We start from the raw sequence: 17,522 nt of genomic DNA, 5'->3' as shown, positions 1-17,522 counted from the left end.
CCCCTCCCCCCCACTCCCCCTCCCCCCACTCCCAACCTCCCCCTCCCCCCACTCCCCCTCCTCCCCCCCCCTCCCCCCCCTCCCACTCCCAACCCCCCCCCCCCCCCCCCACCTTCTGTGTGCGGGGGGGGGGGCGGGCAGCACCCTCCGAGAACGAATTGCCTCGATTGACAGGCCACAGATTGGGGAGTGGGCTGGGGGTCACCAGTGTCTTCAGTTGACCCCTCCCCCACCCCCCGTTCCCCTGGTATCCCCCCCCCCCCCCCCCTCCTGTCTTGCTCCCTGACTGGGTAGCTATTGTTTCTCACTGTCCTCATTGAGGCCCAGGGAGAAATGAGAGACCATCCTTACCTGCAGTGTAGAGGGAGCTTTACTCTGTATCTAACCCCATGCTGTCCCTGGGAGTGTTTGATGGGGGGGGGACAGTGTAGAGGAAGCTTTACTCTATCTAACCCCGTGCTGTCCCTGTCCCTGGGAATGTATGATGGGGGGGGACAGTGTACAGGGAGCTTTACTCTATCTAACCCTGTGCTGTCCCTGTCCCTGGGCGTGTTTTATTGGGGGAGAACAGTGTAGATGGAGCTTTACTCTGTATCTAACCCTGTGCTGTCCCTGGGAGTGTTTGATTGGGGGGGGGACAGTGTAGAGGGAGCTTTACTCTGTATATAAGTGTGAATTCGTTTTAAACAGTAATAAAGATTGCTAGGTCTGGATGATGAACCTTACGTCGACACAGTGTTGTCTGATTGGTACACAGTGAGTGTTTGACTCCGTCTCCATTTCTGCTGGACTCCTCCTTCAGTGTTCATTGCTCAGGGTTAACCCCACCCTGTCACCCTCCTGTTCATGTCTCTCCCTCGCTCGCCCTCCCCTAACCCCCGCAATTTCTCCCAACTATGCAGCTCTTCATTCAGACCTCTGGCTGCGGCCCTCATGATGCCCGTCCCTTCGCTGTCCTGTTGAGATTGGGGAATTGGGAGAGGGTTACCGAGTTCTGGAATACCACCCCCCAAATCTTTCCCCCTCCTCCTTGCCGACTCCTCTCAAACCCGACCTCTTTGGTTCCGCTCGCTCGCACCTCCCCGCCTTCTGGCTTTGTCCCATCGGGCAGCGCAGGCTTTCTCCTGAGTCCAAGGCACTATACAAACGCACCTCATCGACTCCCTTTACGGCCACAGGGGCTCCCCTAGGGGCTGGGTTTGGCTGTCGGCAGCGACCCCCACACAGAGTGACAAAGGGAGCCCCGGCGCCATGCACTGCGATTTGGGGTCGCCAAAGACTGAGGACAGGGTGCGAGAGTGAGAAAGGCAGAGCATTTTCTGGAGGGAGTGGGCAGCCGGAGAGTTGCATGTTTGCGTTGTTCCCCTCTCCCCCTTCCTCAGGGAAACTTCAGTTAAACGTTGACATGCTCGCCGAGCTGGCTTGTTCTCCTTCAGAAGTTTCGTCACCATGCTCGGTAACATCGTCAGTGAGGCCTCCGATGAAGCAACATTATTCTGGTTCGCTTGGAATGTATACTGTCCAGTATGTAGAATATACCGATCTTTGCTAAAACTTTAAACCACAGTCAGGCCAGCCCTGCAGCCAATGTACCCAAATTGTAACAGTCCCAGGCCAGGCGTTTGTGGATGGCACCATGATTGGAGGCGCGGTGGACGGTGAAGAAGGTTATCGAAGCTTACAAAGGGATCTTGATCATTTGGCTCAATGATCTGAGGAGGTGGCAGATGGGGTTTAATTTGGGTAAATGCGAGGAGTTGCATTTTGGTGAAACTAACAAGGGCAGGATTTATACAGTTAATGGTAGGGCCCTGGGGTCATGCTGTAGAACAGAGAGAGCTCAGGATTTGGGTACATAATTGTTTGAAGTTTGTGTCACAGCTAGACAGGGGGGTTAAGGAGGCATTTTTCACACTTCATCGCTCAGACTCTGAGTGTAGGAGCTGGGGACGTCATGTCAAGGTTGTACAGGGTCGTGGGTGAGGGTCTTCTGGAGGACGGTGTCCGGTTCTGGTCGCCCTGTTACAGGAAGGATGTGATTAAACTGGAGAGGGTTCAGAAGAGATTTCCCAGGAAGTTGCTGGGCATGAGTTATAAAGAAAAGCTGGGACTTCTAACAATGGAGTGTAGGAGATTGAGGGGTGACCTGATTGAGGTTTATAAAATCATGAAGGGTATGGGTAGGGTGAATGACAGTTGTCTTCTCTAGGGTGAGCCAGGAGCAGGCAGGTGGGACAAGGTTAGCTTGGGATTGCGTTCAGCATGGACTGGTTGGGCCGAAGGGTCTGTTTCTATGCTGTACAAATCAGATGCACACCCAGATGTCATGATGCTGTTAATTTCTCCGGGTGTCACTCTCCCAGCTTGCAGACCGCACCATTTGTCTCTTTTAGCAGCCCCTTTTGTTATCTCCTTCCGTTTTGTGTTGTCAGCTCTTCTGTTGAGTGAATCTGTCCTTCCTCCACCCTGGAGAAAAGGGGAAAAAGGGCATTTTTAAAATAATGCCGAATTTCCAATGTTTCAGGCCCAGCTTGATAGCACAGATCAATTTTCTGTACTTATTAACAAAAAAAATCACTTTGCTACAACTAAACAGACTCCGAGTCACGGCTGAAAAATTGTGAACTATCAGGATGTAACTTAAAACCACCCACCACCTTACAAACACCACAATTCTCTCTCTTGTACGTATATATACACACACACACACACTCTCACTCTCTCTCTCTCACACACACACACACACATGTGCATACACAGGCGTGTACACACACACACGTACACAGACAGACACACACGCACGTGCGTACACACACGTACACAGACAGACGCACGCGCGTACACACACACGTGTACACACATTCTCGCGTACACAGACGCGCGTACACAGACAGACACACACGCGCGTGTACACACGTACACACAGACGCACGCGCGTACACACACACGTGTACACACATTCTCACGTACACAGACACACACCTGCTCACACATGGTAAAAAGATGGGTGTTATGAATAGAGACAAACTGGGGAGGCAGTCAAATAGTCATAGAGCACCAAAACAGACCCTTCAGCCCAACCCGTCCATGATCCCAAACGAAAGTAGCTCCTCCTGGCCCATGTCCCTCCAAACCTTCCCTACTTAACCATCCATCCAGATGTATTTTAAACATTGTAACTGTGCCTACATCTACCGCTTCCTCTGGAAATTCATTGCACACACAAACCACTCTTATGCGAAGAAAACATTTACCCCTCATGTCTTATTTAAATCTCTCTTAGCTTAAAAATGTGCCCCCTAGTCTTGAAATGCCCCATCCTTGGGAAAAGACACCGATCATTAACCCTATCTATACCCCTCGTTATTTTATAATTCTCACTAAGGTTATCTCTCAACCTCCTGCACTCCAGGGTGAAAAGACCGAGCTTTTCTCTACAACTCACACCCTCCATTCCCGGGAAATCTCTCCCGACCCCTCTCCAGTTTAATAACACCCTTCCTGTAACAGGGAGACCAGAATGGGACACTGTGCTCCAGAAGACCCTCACCGAACCCCTGTACAACCTCAACAATGACGTCCCCAGCTCCTACACTCAAAGGGTCTGAGCGATGAAGGCAAGGTAGCGAAAATCATCTTTGCAAAGAAATGAGGGGGCCTCGGTCATTATCTAGCTAATTCTGGCTTTGTTTTCAGAAGCAGTTGTGTTTGATACTTTTAAAATGTGCAATAACCAGTCTTTTGATTTTTATTTTCGCCAGTCAGAATGCTGATCTGTGAATTTCTTCTCCAGAAGTGTTTATAGAAACTAAGCACCAGATTAGGCCTGTCAGTCTATAAGTTTCGAGAGAACAAGGTGCGGAGCAGGATGAACCCAGCAGGCCGAGCAGGAAAGCTGAAGAAGGGTCCAGAGCTGAAATTCTGCTGCTGCGTTCATCCAGCTCCACACCGTGTTATCTCGGATTCTCCAGCATCCGCAGCTCCTACTGTCTCAATCTATTAGTATAATCGTGAAACATTTTCAGTCTCAAAGCCACCATTTCTGTCCACAGCCCTTACTGCCTTAAATATCTAAAAGAAGGGTTATTTATCATTTTTGAATGTACTCGGTAACCCCAGCCTCTGTGGTCTTCAACTTGTTTGCAGGAGGCACACCACAGTTTCACCCTCAAAAGTCTCTGTCTTGTTAATGTAGTGTTAGAGCTTAACAGCAACTACTGAGGGAAACATAAACAGATTTTCTTTGGTTTTACAGCAGATTTTTAACACTCAGTGCCACTTTGCCAGTTGCCCAGCAGTCAGCACTGCTGCCTCACGGTGGCAGGGACCCGGGTTTGATTCCTCCCTTGGGTGCCTGTCTATGGCGGAGTTTGCACGTTCTCCCTGTGTCTGTGTGGGTTAACTCCCACAGTCCAATGATCTGCGGGTTAGGGTGGGATTGGCCGTGCTAAATTGTCCTGTAGTGCCCAGGGATGTGCGGGTTAGGGTGGATTGGCCGTGCTAAATTGTCCCGTAGGGCCCAGGGATGTGCGGGTTAGGGTGGATTGGCCGTGATAAATTGTCCCGTAGTGCCCAGGGATGTGCAGGTTAGGGTGGATTGGCCGTGCTAAATTATCCCGTAGTGCCCAAGGATGTGCGGGTTAGGGTGGGTTGGCCGTGCTAAATTGTCCCGTAGTGCCCAGGGATGTGTGGGTTAGGGTGGATTGGCCGTGATAAATTGTCCCGTAGTGCCCAGGGATGTGCGGGTTAGGGTGGATTGGCCGTGATAAATTGTCCCATAGTGCCCAGGGATGTGCGGGTTAGGGTGGATTGGCCGTGCTAAATTGTCCCGTAGTGCCCAGGGACGTGCGGGTTAGGGTGGATTGGCCGTGATAAATTGTCCCATAGTGCCCAGGGACGTGCGGGTTAGGGTGGGTTGGCCGTGCTAAATTGTCCCATAGTGCCCAGGGATGTGCGGGTTAGTGTGGAGTCCCGTGGTGCCCAGGGATGTGCGGGTTGGGGTGGGACTGGCCTGTGCTAAATTGTCCCGTAGTGCCCAGGGATGTGCGGGTTAGAGTGGAGTCCCGTGTTGCCCAGGGATGTGCAGGTTAGGGTGGGTTGGCTGTGCAAAATTGTCCCGTAGTGCCCAGGGATGTGCGGGTTAGGGTGGGACTGGCCTGTGCTAAATTGTCCCGTAGTGCCCAGGGATGTGCGGGTTAGGGTGGAGTCCCGTGGTGCCCAGGGATGTGCAGGTTGGGGTGGATTGGCCGTGCTAAATTGTCCAGTAGTGCCCAGGGATGTGCGGGTTAGGGTGGGACTGGCTGTGCTAAATTGTCACGTAGTGCCCAGGGATGTGCGGGTTAGGGTGGGTTGGCCGGGCTAAATTGTCCCCTAGTGCCCAGGGATGTGCGGGTTAGGGTGGGACTGGCTGTGCTAAATTGTCCCGTAGTGCCCAGGGATGTGCGGGTTAGGGTGGGTTGGCCGGGCTAAATTGTCCCCTAGTGCCCAGGGATGTGCGGGTTAGGGTGGGACTGGCTGTGCTAAATTGTCCCGTAGTGCCCAGGGATGTGCGGGTTAGGGTGGATTGGCCGTGCTAAATTGTCCCGTAGTGCCCAGGGATGTGTGGGTTAGGGTGGATTGGCCGTGATAAATTGTCCCGTAGGGCCCAGGGATGTGCGGGTTAGGGTGGATTGGCCGTGATAAATTGTCCCGTAGTGCCCAGGGATGTGCGGGTTAGGGTGGATTGGCCGTGCTAAATTGTCCCGTAGTGCCCAGGGATGTGCGGGTTAGGGTGGATTGGCCGTGCTAAATTGTCCAGTAGTGCCCAGGGATGTGCGGGTTAGGGTGGATTGGCCGTGATAAATTGTCCCATAGTGCCCAGGGATGTGCGGGTTAGGGTGGGTTGGCCGTGCTAAATTGTCCCGTAGTGCCCAGGGATGTGCGGGTTACGGTGGATTGACCGTGCTAAATTGTCCCGTAGTGCCCAGGGGATGTGTGGGTTAGGGTGGAGTCCCGTGGTGCCCAGGGATGTGCGGGTTAGGGTGGATTGGCCGTGCTATATTGTCCCGTAGTGCCCAGGGATGTGCAGGTTAGGGTGGGACTGGCCGTGCTAAATTGTCCCATAGTGCCCAGGGATGTGCGGGTTAGTGTGGAGTCCCGTGGTGCCCAGGGATGTGCGGGTTGGGGTGGGACTGGCCTGTGCTAAATTGTCCCGTAGTGCCCAGGGATGTGCGGGTTAGAGTGGAGTCCCGTGGTGCCCAGGGATGTGCAGGTTAGGGTGGGTTGGCTGTGCTAAATTGTCCCGTAGTGCCCAGGGATGTGCGGGTTAGGGTGGGACTGGCCTGTGCTAAATTGTCCCGTAGTGCCCAGGGATGTGCGGGTTAGAGTGGAGTCCCGTGGTGCCCAGGGATGTGCAGGTTGGGGTGGATTGGCCGTGCTAAATTGTCCAGTAGTGCCCAGGGATGTGCGGGTTAGGGTGGGACTGGCTGTGCTAAATTGTCCTGTAGTGCCCAGGGATGTGCGGGTTAGGGTGGGTTGGCTGTGCTAAATTGTCCCGTAGTGCCCAGGGATGTGCGGGTTAGGGTGGATTGGCCGTGCTAAATTGTCCCGTACTGCCCAGGGATGTGCGGGTTAGGGTGGATTGGCCATGGGAAATTAAGGTTCCAGGAATTAGGGAGAGGTGAGTCTGGATGGGATGCTGTTAAGAGGGTTGGTGTGGATTCAATGGGCCGAATGGCCTGCTTCAACATTGTAGGAATCCTGTGAACACAGAGAGGCAGCTCCTGAGCTTGCTATCGAAGACCCTCCGCTACCCACGCAGCAGTGCATTGTCATAGATAATTGGTCACTAGTCCATAGACCGTTCGGCGACTTGTTGCTGGCAGAATCTCTGATTTGTGCCCGCGGTTGGCTCCAGCCCATCTGCAAACCTTCAATTCCTGCTCGAGCAGGCAGCTATGTAAAACGCACTCCCAATTAGCAGCAGGCTGTTTGCTTTTCGATCCCTCAACAAACCCTTAGCTTTTCAAAGCAGTTTCCTTTTTCTCTCTGCCATTCCAATCCACAAAATGGACTTGGAAACAAAATACATTCTTTACAATGACCGGCCTGTGCATGGCCTGTGCATGTGGCCACGCGAGGAGGAACAATGCATGGACACTTCCTTTCAATGGAATTTTATTCCAGGGTCCAATTGGATTTGGTTGGCCCATCTCTCCTTGTGCTATCCCTCTGCTCTCCATCCCAATCTCTTCTGTTGTTCGGATTCCAACCCTCAGTTTTGGTTCTCAAAGGCTCCTTTGCAGTCATGACTGCCCCGAACAGCGCAAGAAAGACAGGACCCATCAAAGTGTTCCATCTCTTCGGACAAGATATACAGCCAGACCTGATTGCCTGCTAGGGTGGGTTGGCCGTGCTAAATTGTCACGTAGTGCCCAGGGATGTGCCAAGACTCCCAACCCTCTGAGCGAAGACATTCCTCCTCATCTCAGCCTCAAATTGGCGCCCCCTTTATTCTGAGACTGCGCCCTCCACTCCCAGACTCTCCTGTGACTCTCAGCGTTGTCAGGTCCCTTCAGAATCCTGTATGTTTTCAACGAGATTACCTCTCATCGAATCTCAGAGTCCCTGGAGTGTGGAAGCCAGCCATTCAGCCCATCAAGTCCACGCTGACCCTCCAAGGAACATCTGACCCAGACGCACCTGTCGCTGTAGCCCAGCATGCCCCATCATTCATTCAGTCACAGAAACAGACCCTTCGGCCCATAATCCCAAACGAAACTAGTCCCGGCTGCCTGCTCCTGGCCCCATACCCCTTTCGCATCCATGTACTTATCCATAATGTCTTTTAAATGTTGTAACTGTACCCACATCCACCCCTTCCTCAGGAAGCGTATTCCACACGTTGTGTGAAAATAAACTGCTTACTTGTGCCTTTTTTCGAAATCTCTCTCCTCTCACCTTAAAAATATGCCCCCAGTCTCCAAATCCCCCAACCTACCGAAAAGCTATTAACTCTATCCACACCCCTCATGATTTTATAAACCACTATAAGGTCACCCCTCAACCTCCAATGAGAAAAAGCTTCCAGCCTCTCCATATAAACTCAAACACCCTCCATACCCGGCAACATCCTGGTAAATCTTTCCCGAACCCTCTCCAGTTTAATAACACCCTCCCTGTAACAGGGAGACCAGAACGGGGACACCGTGCTCCAGAAGACCCTCACCCAGGTCCCTGTACAACCTCAACATGACGTCCCCAGCCCCTACACTCAAAGGGTCTGAGCGATGAAGGCAAGTGTGTCAAACGCCTCCTTAACCCCCCTGTCTACATCCTCCATAACCATTTTGGTAAACTCCAGAGAGTCCCAACTGGTTTAAGCTTTGATCGGAAGATGGCCTGTGTGTGCTGGGAAATATCTCAGTGAACCTTCTCTGAACTGCCCCTCTGAGGGTTGTCTTTTAATCCAGGCTTGTAGAGCCGTTCCAGCTGTCCCTAGTTCGATCCCAGGGGGTGCATTTCTGGCCTCTGCACTTTGAGAAGGGTGTGAGGGTCTGGGAGAGGGAGTTACCAGGACAGGATGAGGCTGGGGAAAGGGGGTTAGTTTAGAGACCCAGGAGTAATAAGAAATCTGAGTGAGGGGGAATGTCAGAGATTGGATTGTGGCGGGGGGGGACCTAGCAGGGACTGAATGGCCCGAATAGACTCCCCAAACCACACGCACACACCCCACTCCAGGGAGGTGGCGCCACTGGCATGTATAATCCGTTTGCAATTTAATCTCACTGACTTAGATGTGGTGGGAGGGGGGTGGGGGTTCGAGACTGGCTTCGAACCTCCGCCCCTGGGGGTGGGGTGAGGGGTGTGGACACATGTCCCAGTCACCAGCAAGAGGTCGGTAAGTCGTGTTTTGAGGGAAATTAAAGCAACTTTTAAACAATCTAAGGCTGTGTGATTGAACCATGGAAGAGAGCCAGGGGTGTGGGGGGTGGTCTGTAACCTTGTAAGCCATAGTGCAACTTGCAAAAGGGGGTAATTTCAGTGCAGTTATTGCCCTCTCTGTCATTTCAGTTCAGAGTTTGGCTTATCAAGGGGTTCCAGGCTGTGCTAAAGTGTTTGCAAAAGGCTCGGAGATCTCTGTGTAACAGCAGCTAAAGGCAAAACAGAGCCCCCCCCCCCCCCCGCCACCAACTTTGCTCCAGAGTTTGTCGCTCTGTGTTTCGGCAGGACTTGTTAAATATTTCCATTTGCATTAGTTCACTCTCTATCTTCAACAAGGAGCCGTGCTCCACATCCTAGATGTGCATTCCAGTTAAAAACTGCCAACTCTCTCTGCCTGGTTTTGCTAGAGAGGCTGTTGCCCTCTTCCTCCCCACTTCCCGCCCGTCTGACACCCTACCCCCACCTCCCTCCCCCCACTTCACCCTCCCTCTCCCCCACTTCTCCCCACGTCACCCACCCTCTCTCCCCCCCCACACCCTCCCTCTCTCGCCCCCCCACACCCTCCCTCTCTCCCCCCCCACACCCTCCCTCTCTCCCCCCCCACACCCTCCCTCTCTCCCCCCCCACACCCTCCCTCACTCCCCCCCCACACCCTCCCTCACTCCCCCCCCCACACCCTCCCTCTCTCCCCCCCACACCCTCCCTCACTCCCCCCCCCACACCCTCCCTCACTCCCCCCCCACACCCTTCCTCACTCGCCCCCCACACCCTCCCTCTCTCCCCCCCCACACCCTCCCTCTCTCCCCCCCCACACCCTCCCTCACTCCCCCCCACACCCTCCCTCACTCCCCCCCACACCCTCCCTCACTCCCCCCCCCACACCCTCCCTCTCTCCCCCCCCCACACCCTCCCTCACTCCCCCCCCCCCACACCCTCCCTCACTCCCCCCCCCACACCCTCCCTCACTCCCCCCCACACCCTCCCTCTCTCCCCCCCCCACACCCTCCCTCTCTCCCCCCCCACACCCTCCCTCTCCCCCCCCCACACCCTCCCTCTCTCCCCCCCCCACACCCTCCCTCTCTCCCCCCCAACACCCTCCCTCTCTCCCCCTTCACCCTCCCTCCCCCACTTACCCACTCCTCCCCATTGCCTCCCCGTTTCCCTTCCCCTCCCTCTCCCCCCTCTGCCCCCTCCTTCTCCCCCTCCCCCTCCTTCTCCCCCTCCCCCTCCCCCCTTCCCCCCCTTCCCCCCCTTTCCCCCTCCCCCTTCCCCCTCCCCCTTCCCCCTCCCCCCTCCCCCTCCCCCCTCCCCCTCCCCCCTTCCCCCTCCCCCCTTCCCCCTCCCCCCTTCCCCCTTCCCCCTCCCCCCCCTTCCCCCCCTTCCCCCCCTTTCCCCCCTTTCCCCCCTTTCCCCCCTTCCCCCCCTCCCCTTCCCCCCTTCCCCTTCCCCCCTTCCCCACCTTCCCCCCTTCCCCACCTTCCCCTTCCCCCCCTTCCCCCCCTTCCCCTTCCCCCCTTCCCCCCTTCCCCTTCCCCTTCCCCCCTTCCCCCCCTTCCCCTTCCCCCCTTCCCCCCCTTCCCCTTCCCCCCCTTCCCCTTCCCCCCCTTCCCCTTCCCCCCTTCCCCTTCCCCCCTTCCCCTTCCCCCCTTCCCCTTCCCCCCTTCCCCTTCCCCCCCTTCCTCCCCTTCCCCCCTTCCCCTTCCCCCCCTTCCCCTTCCCCCCCTTCCTCCCCTTCCCCCCTTCCCCTTCCCCCCCTTCCCCCCTTCCTCCCCTTCCCCCCACTTCCCCCCTTCCCCCCCTTCCCCCCTTCCCCTTCCCCCCCTTCCCCCCCCCTCCCCCTTCCCCCCTTCCCCCCCCCCCCTTCCCCCCCTTCCCCCCCCCCCCCTTCCCCCCTTCCCCCCCTTCCCCTTCCCCCCTTCCCCTTCACCCCTTCCTCCCCCCTCCCCTTCTCCCCTCCCCTTCTCCCCCTCCCCTTCTCCCCCTCCCCTTCTCCCCCCCTTCCCCCTCCCCCCTTCCCCCTCCCCCCTTCCCCCCTTCCCCCCTTCCCCCCCTTCCCCCCCCCCCCCCCTTCTACCCCCTTCCCCCCCTTCCCCCCCTTCCCCCCCCTTCCCCCCTTTCCCCCCTTCCCCCCCTTCCCCCCCCCCCTTCCCCCCTTCCCCTTCCCCCCCTTCCCCCCTTCCCCCCCCTTCCCCCCTCCCCCTCTCTCCCCCCTCTTCCCCCCCTCCCCCTCTTCCCCCCCTCCCCCTCTTCCCCCCTCCCCCTCTTCCCCCCCTCCCCCTCTTCCCCCCCTCCCCCTCTTCCCCCCCTCACCTTCTTCCCCCTCACCTTCTTCCCCCTTCACCCTCTTCCTTCCCTCTTCCCTCTTCCCCCTTCCCCCCTCTTCCCCCTTCCCCCCCTCTTCCCCCTTCCCCCCCCTCTTCCCCCTTCCCCCCCCCTTCCCCCCTTCCCCCCCTCTTCCCCCTTCCCCCCCCTTCCCCTCTTCCCCCCCTCTTCCCCCTTCCCCCCCTCTTCCCCCTTCCCCCCCTCTTCCCCTTCCCCCCCTCTTCCCCCTCCCCCCCTCTTCCCCTCCCCCCCTCTTCCCCCTCCCCCCCTCTTCCCCCTCCCCCACTCCGTCCCTCCCCCCCCTCCCTCCCCCTTTCCCCCTCCCCCCCTCCCTCCCCCTTTCCCCCTCCCTCCCTCCCTACCCCTTTCCTCCCTCCCCCTTTCCCCCCTCCCCCTTCCCCCTCCCCCTTTCCCCCCTCCCTCCCCCTTTCCCCCCTCCCTCCCCCTTTCCCCCCTCCCTCCCCCTTTCCCCCCTCCCTCCCCTTTCCCCCCTCCCTCCCCCTTTCCCCCCTCCCCCTTTCCCCCTCCCTCCCCCTTTCCCCCCTCCCTCCCCCTTTCCTCCCTCCCCCCCGTTTCCTCCCTCCCCCTTCCTCCCCCCTCCCTCCCCCCCTCCTCCCCCTCCCCCCCCTTCCTCCCCCCTCCCTCCCTCACCCTTCCTCCTCCCCCCCTCCCTCCCCCTTTCCTCCTCCCCCCCTCCCTACCCCTTCCTCCCTCCCCCTTCCCCCCCTCCCCCTTTCCCCCCCCCTTTCCCCCCTCCCCCTTTCCCCCCCCCTTTCCCCCTCCCCCCTCCCCCTTTCCCCCCTCCCCCTTTCCCCCCTCCCTCCCCCTTTCCCCCTCCCTCCCCCTTTCCCCCTCCCTCCCCCTTTCCCCCTCCCTCCCCCTTCCCCCTCCCCTTCCCCCTCCCCCTTTCCTCCCTCCCCCTTTCCCCCTCCCTCCCCCTTTCCCCCTCCCTCCCCCTTTCCCCCTCCCTCCCCCTTTCCCCCTCCCTCCCCCTTTCCTCCCTCCCCCCCGTTTCCTCCCTCCCCCTTCCTCCCCCCTCCCTCCCCCCTCCCTCCCCCTTCCTCCCCCCTCCCTCCCCCTTCCCCCCCCTCCCCCTCCCTTTCCCCTCCCCCTCCCTTTCCCCCCTCCCACCCCCACTTCCCCCCTCCCCCTCTTCCCCCCTCCCCCTCTTCCCCCCCTCCCCCCTCCCCCTCTTCCCCCCACCCCCCTCCCCCTCTTCCCCCTCCCCCCTCCCCCTCTTCCCCCCCCTCCCCCTCTTCCCCCCCCTCCCCCTCTTCCCCCCCCTCCCCCTCTTCCCCCCCTCCCCCTCTTCCCCCCCCTCCCCCTCTTCCCCCCTCTTCCCCTCTCCCCCCTCTTCCCCCCCTCTTCCCCCTCCCCCCTCTTCCGCCCCCTCCTCTTCCGCCCCCTCCCCCTCTTCCCCCCCTCCGCCCCCTCCCCCTCTTCCCCCCCTCTTCCCCCCCTCTTCCCCCCCCTCCCCCTCTTCCCCCCCTCTCCCCCCCCCTCTTCCCCCCCCCTCTTCCCCCCCCTCCCCCTCTTCCCCCCCCTCCCCCTCTTCCCCTCTTCCCCCCCTCCCCCTCTTCCCCCCCCTCCCCCTCTTCCCCCCTCTTCCCCCCCCTCTTCCCCCCCTCCCCCTCTTCCCCCCCCTCTTCCCCCCCTCCCCCTCTTCCCCCCCTCCCCCTCTTTCCCCCCCTCCCCCTCTTCCCCCCCTCCCCCCTCCAACTCTTCCCCCCCTCTTCCCTCTTCCCCCTTCCCCCCCTCTCCCTCTCCCCCTTCCCCCCCTCTTCCCCCTTCCCCCCCTCTTCCCCCTCCCCACTCCGTCCCTCCCCCTCCCCCCTTCCCCCTCCCCCCCTCCCCCTCCCCCCCTCCCCCTCCCCCTTTCCCCCTCCCCCCTCCCCCTCCCCCTTTCCCCCTCCCCCCCTCCCCCTCCCCCTTTCCCCCTCCCCCCCTCCCTCCCCCCTCCCTCCCCCTTTCCCCCCCTCCCTCCCCTTTCCCCCTCCCCCCCTCCCTCCCCTTTCCCCCTCCCCCCCTCCCTCCCCCTATCCTCCTCCCCCTTTCCTCCTCCCCCTTTCCTCCTCCCCCTTTCCTCCTCCCCCTTTCCTCCTCCCCCTTTCCTCCTCCCCCCCTCCCTACCCCTTTCCTCCCTCCCCCTTTCCCCCCTCCCCCTTTCCCCCCTCCCCCTTTCCCCCCTTCCCCCCTCCCCCTTTCCCCCCTCCCCCTTTCCCCCTCCCCCTTTCCCCCCACCCCCTTTCCCCCCTCCCTCCCCCTTTCCTCCCCCTCCCCCCCTTTCCTCCCTCCCCTTTCCCCCCTCCCCCTCCCTCCCCCTTTCCCCCCCTCCCCCTCCCTCCCCCTTTCCCCCCCTCCCCCTCCTCCCCCTCCCTCCCCCTTTCCCCCCTCCCTCCCCCTTTCCCCCCTCCCTCCCCCTTTCCCCCCTCCCTCCCCTTTCCCCCTTCCCCTCCCTCCCCCTTTCCCCCCTTCCCCTCCCTCCCCCTTTCCTCCCTCCCCCTCCCTCCCCCCCTCCCCCCTCCCTTCCCCCCTCCCCCCCTCCCTTTCCCCCCTCCCCCCCCTCCCTTTCCCCCCTCCCCCCCTCCCCCTCCCTTTCCCCCCCCCTCCCTCCCCCCCTCCCCCTCCCTCCCCCCCTCCCCTCCCTCCTCCCCCCCTCCCTCCCCCCCTCCCCCTCCCTTCCCCCCCCTCCCCCTCCCTTTCCCCCCCCCTCCCCCTCCCTTTCCCCCCCCCTCCCCCTCCCTTTCCCCCCTCCCTCCCCCTCCCTTTCCCCCTCCCTCCCCCTCCCTTTCCCCCCTCCCTCCCCCTCCCTTTCCCCCCTCCCCCCCTCCCCCTCCCCCTCCCTTCCCCCCCTCCCTCCCCCCTCCCCCCCCTCCCTCCCCCCTCCCCTCCCTCTCCCTTCCCCCCCCTCCCCCTCCCTCTCCCTTCCCCCCCCCTCCCTCCCCCCCCTCCCTCCCCTCCCTCCCCCCCCCTCCCCCCCCCTCCCTCCCCTCCCTCCCCCCCCTCCCCTCCCTCCCCCCCTCCCTCCCCTCCCTCCCCCCCTCCCTCCCCCCCCTCCCTCCCCCCCCTCCCCCCCCCCCCCTCCCCTCCCTCCCCCCCCCTCCCTCCCCCCCCTCCCTCCCCCCCTCCCTCCCTCCCTCCCTCCCCCCCCCTCCCTCCCCTCCCTCCCCCCCCCTCCCCCCCCTCCCTCCCCTCCCCCTCCCCCCCCTCCCCTCCCTCCCCCCCCCCCTCCCCTCCCTCCCCCCCCTCCCTCCCCTCCCTCCCCCCCCTCCCTCCCCCCCCTCCCCCCCTCCCTCCCCCCTCCCCTCCCTCCCCCCCTCCCCTCCCTCCCCCCCCTCCCCCCCTCCCTCCCCCCCTCCCCTCCCCCCCTCCCCTCCCCCCCCTCCCCTCCCCCCCCTCCCCTCCCCCCCTCCCCCCCTCCCCTCCCTCCCCCCTCCCTTTCCCCCCCTCCTCCCCCTCCCTTTCCCCCCCTCCCTCCCCCTCTTCCCCCCCTTTCCCCCCTCCCCCCCTCTTCCCCCCCTTTCCCCCTCCCCCCCTTTCCCCCCTCCCCCCCTTTCCCCCTCCCCCCTTTCAACCCTCCCTCCCTTTCCCCCCTCCCCCCTTTTCCCCCTTCCCCCTCTCCCACTTCCCCCCTTCTCCCCCCCCGTCCCCCTCTCCCCCCCCGTCCCCCTCTCCCCCCCCGTCCCCCTCTCCCCCCCCGTCCCCCTCTCCCCCCCGTCCCCCTCTCCCCCCCGTCCCCCTCTCCCCCCCGCGCCCCCTCCCCCCCGCGCCCCCTCCCCCCGTACCCCTCCCCCCCGCGTCCCCCCCCCCGTGCCCCCTCCCCCCCGTACCCCTCCCCCCCCTGTACCCCTCCCCCCCTGTACCCTCCCCCCCTGTACCCCTCCCCCCCGTACCCCTCCCCCCCGTACCCCTCCCCCCCCGTACCCTTCCCCCCCCGTACCCCTCCCCCCCCTGTACCCCTCCCCCCCCTGTTGTGCCCCCCATTGGATCTTCCCATTGTTTTGTGTAAATCCTAATGATCCAGGTTTGTCTGGATATTCCCTTCATTCCGTACTTCCCAGATTTTGAAATGGGGGCAGCTGCCTGAGGCCCACGATCCCTCATTGGTCCCTAACTCCGACCTTGACCCCCCTCTCCCTGAGCCGGCCGTCTGTCAGCCAATGAGGCGCCCAGCCTGTCAGGACACTTTCTCAAGAGTGCCTGAACCGTTCGCGGCAGGATTGGACGGCCAGTTGGCTCTGATTGGTCGAGGCGTTGCCGTGCAGAATTGAGGCGGGAAAACTGTTGCACCCCCAACACTTCAGTTTAATTTTTAATCGTAAAGTTAGATCACATGGGATTCGGTGGGTGGTTGGTTGGGGGGGGGGATCTAGCCGATTGGATACGTAATTGACTTGATGGTAGGAGACGGATGGCGGTGGGGGGAGGGTGGGCTTCTCAGACTGGAGGCCCATGCCCGGCGATGGGCCTCGAGGACCGGTGCTGTTTATATAAACCATTTGGAATGAGAACATAGGAGGTATGGTTAGCATCTTTGTGAAATGATGGGAAAGTGGACAGTGAAGGAAGTTTATCGAAGGTTACAAAGGGATTTTGATCATTTGGGCCGAGGATTAGCGGATAGAGTTTAATTTGGGCAAATTCGAGGGATGCATTTTGGCAAACAAACAAATAAACTTATGCAGTAAATGGTAGGGCCCTGGGGTCGTGCTGTAGAACAGAGAGAGCGAGGGGCTCAGGTACATAATTGTTTGAAGTTTGTGTCACAGGGGGTTTAAGGAGGCATTTGTCACACTTACCTTCATCGCTCAGACCCTTTGAGTGTAGGAGCTGGGGACGTCATGTTGAGGTTGTACAGGGACGTGGGTGAGGGTCTTCTGGAGCACGGTGTCCCCGTTCTGGTCTCCCTGTTACAGGAAGGGTGTTATCAAACAGGAGAGGGTTTGGGAGAGATTTACCAGGAAGTTGCCGGGAATGGAGGGTGTTTGAGTTTATAAGGAGAGGCTCAGTAGGCCGGGACTTCTATCGCTGGAGCGCCAGTTTTGAGAAAGATTTAAAAGAGACACAGGCCAACTGTTGAGTGGTCACTGCGTGGAATGTGCTTCCTGAGGAAGTGGTGGGTGAGGGCATCGCTACAACGTTTAAAGGAGATTTGGGATCAGGACATGGATAGGGAAAGGTTTGGAGGGATAGGGGCCAGGAGCAGGCAGGTGGGGCTAGTTTAGTTTCGGGGGTAAAGGGGTAGTTGGGGCTGAAGGGTCTGTTTCTGTGCTGTGTGACTCTGTGAGGTGGGGGGCGGTGACAGCCTCAGGGCAGGGGGGTAGGAGGGTGATGAGCAAATGTTTGCTGAACTGGAGGGTGGCCAACCCCTCCCAAAAGGAGGCCAGCTACCTTCGAGAAAGGAGGTCATCAAGTGATTCGATCTTGAGGCCGTTGAGGGGAAAGGGGCGGGACTGTGGAAATGCGGCCTAGAGATGGAGGAGGGGATAGAATAGGGGAGCAGGGCTGAACGGCGTGCTCCTACGTTACTACGATGGGGAGGCAGACATTGAAGGATGGCACCGAATGTGAGCCGACGCCCGGTTGACGTGAGCGTTCCTGCTGCTCCCCCCCCCAACCCCGACAGGTGCACAGGAAGATCCCGTGGGTGAACAGCTAAGGTAAGATGGCACACCACAACAAGGAAAAGTACCTGAACATCGACGAGGATCAGATCCTGAGGCAACTCTCGGAGCACGAGCTCGACCAACTGGACTATGAACTGACGGAGATGGACCCCGAGGTGAGGAGCTCCCGGGATTGAGGGGGTGTGCTGGGAGGCGAGTCAGTATCTCAGTGTTGAGGGAGTGGGCACTGTCAGAGGGTCAGTGCTGAGGGAGCGGGCGCTGTCGGAGGGTCAGCGCTGAGGGAGCGGGCGCTGTCGGAGGTCAGCGCTGAGGGAGCGGGCGCTGTCGGAGGGTCAGCGCTGAGGGAGCGGGCGCTGTCGGAGGGTCAGCGCTGAGGGAGCGGGCGCTGTCGGAGGGTCAGCGCTGAGAGAGCGGGCGCTGTCGGAGGGTCAGCGCTGAGGGAGCGGGCGCTGTCGGAGGGTCAGCGCTGAGGGAGCGGGCGCTGTCGGAGGGTCAGCGCTGAGGGAGCGGGCGCTGTCGGAGGGTCAGCGCTGAGGGAGCGGGCGCTGTCGGAGGGTCAGCGCTGAGGGAGCGGGAACTGTCGGAGGGTCAGTGCTGAGGGAGCGGGCGCTGTCGGAGGGTCAGCGCTGAGGGAGTGGGCGCTGTCGGAGG

At 60.8% G+C, this 17,522-nt stretch overlaps 1 pseudogene; it reads left to right on the top strand.

Annotated features, from left to right (window-relative positions):
- The first annotated feature begins 12,406 nt into the window (after positions 1-12,406).
- Positions 12,407-15,515, top strand: LOC132207446 (basic proline-rich protein-like; annotated as a pseudogene).
- The last annotated feature ends 2,007 nt before the right edge of the window (positions 15,516-17,522 follow it).

The sequence above is a fragment of the Stegostoma tigrinum genome, chromosome 47, assembly GCF_030684315.1.
Source record: "Stegostoma tigrinum isolate sSteTig4 chromosome 47, sSteTig4.hap1, whole genome shotgun sequence".
NCBI classification, from domain to species: Eukaryota; Metazoa; Chordata; class Chondrichthyes; order Orectolobiformes; family Stegostomatidae; genus Stegostoma; species Stegostoma tigrinum.
This window is presented reverse-complemented; position numbering and strand designations above follow the sequence as displayed.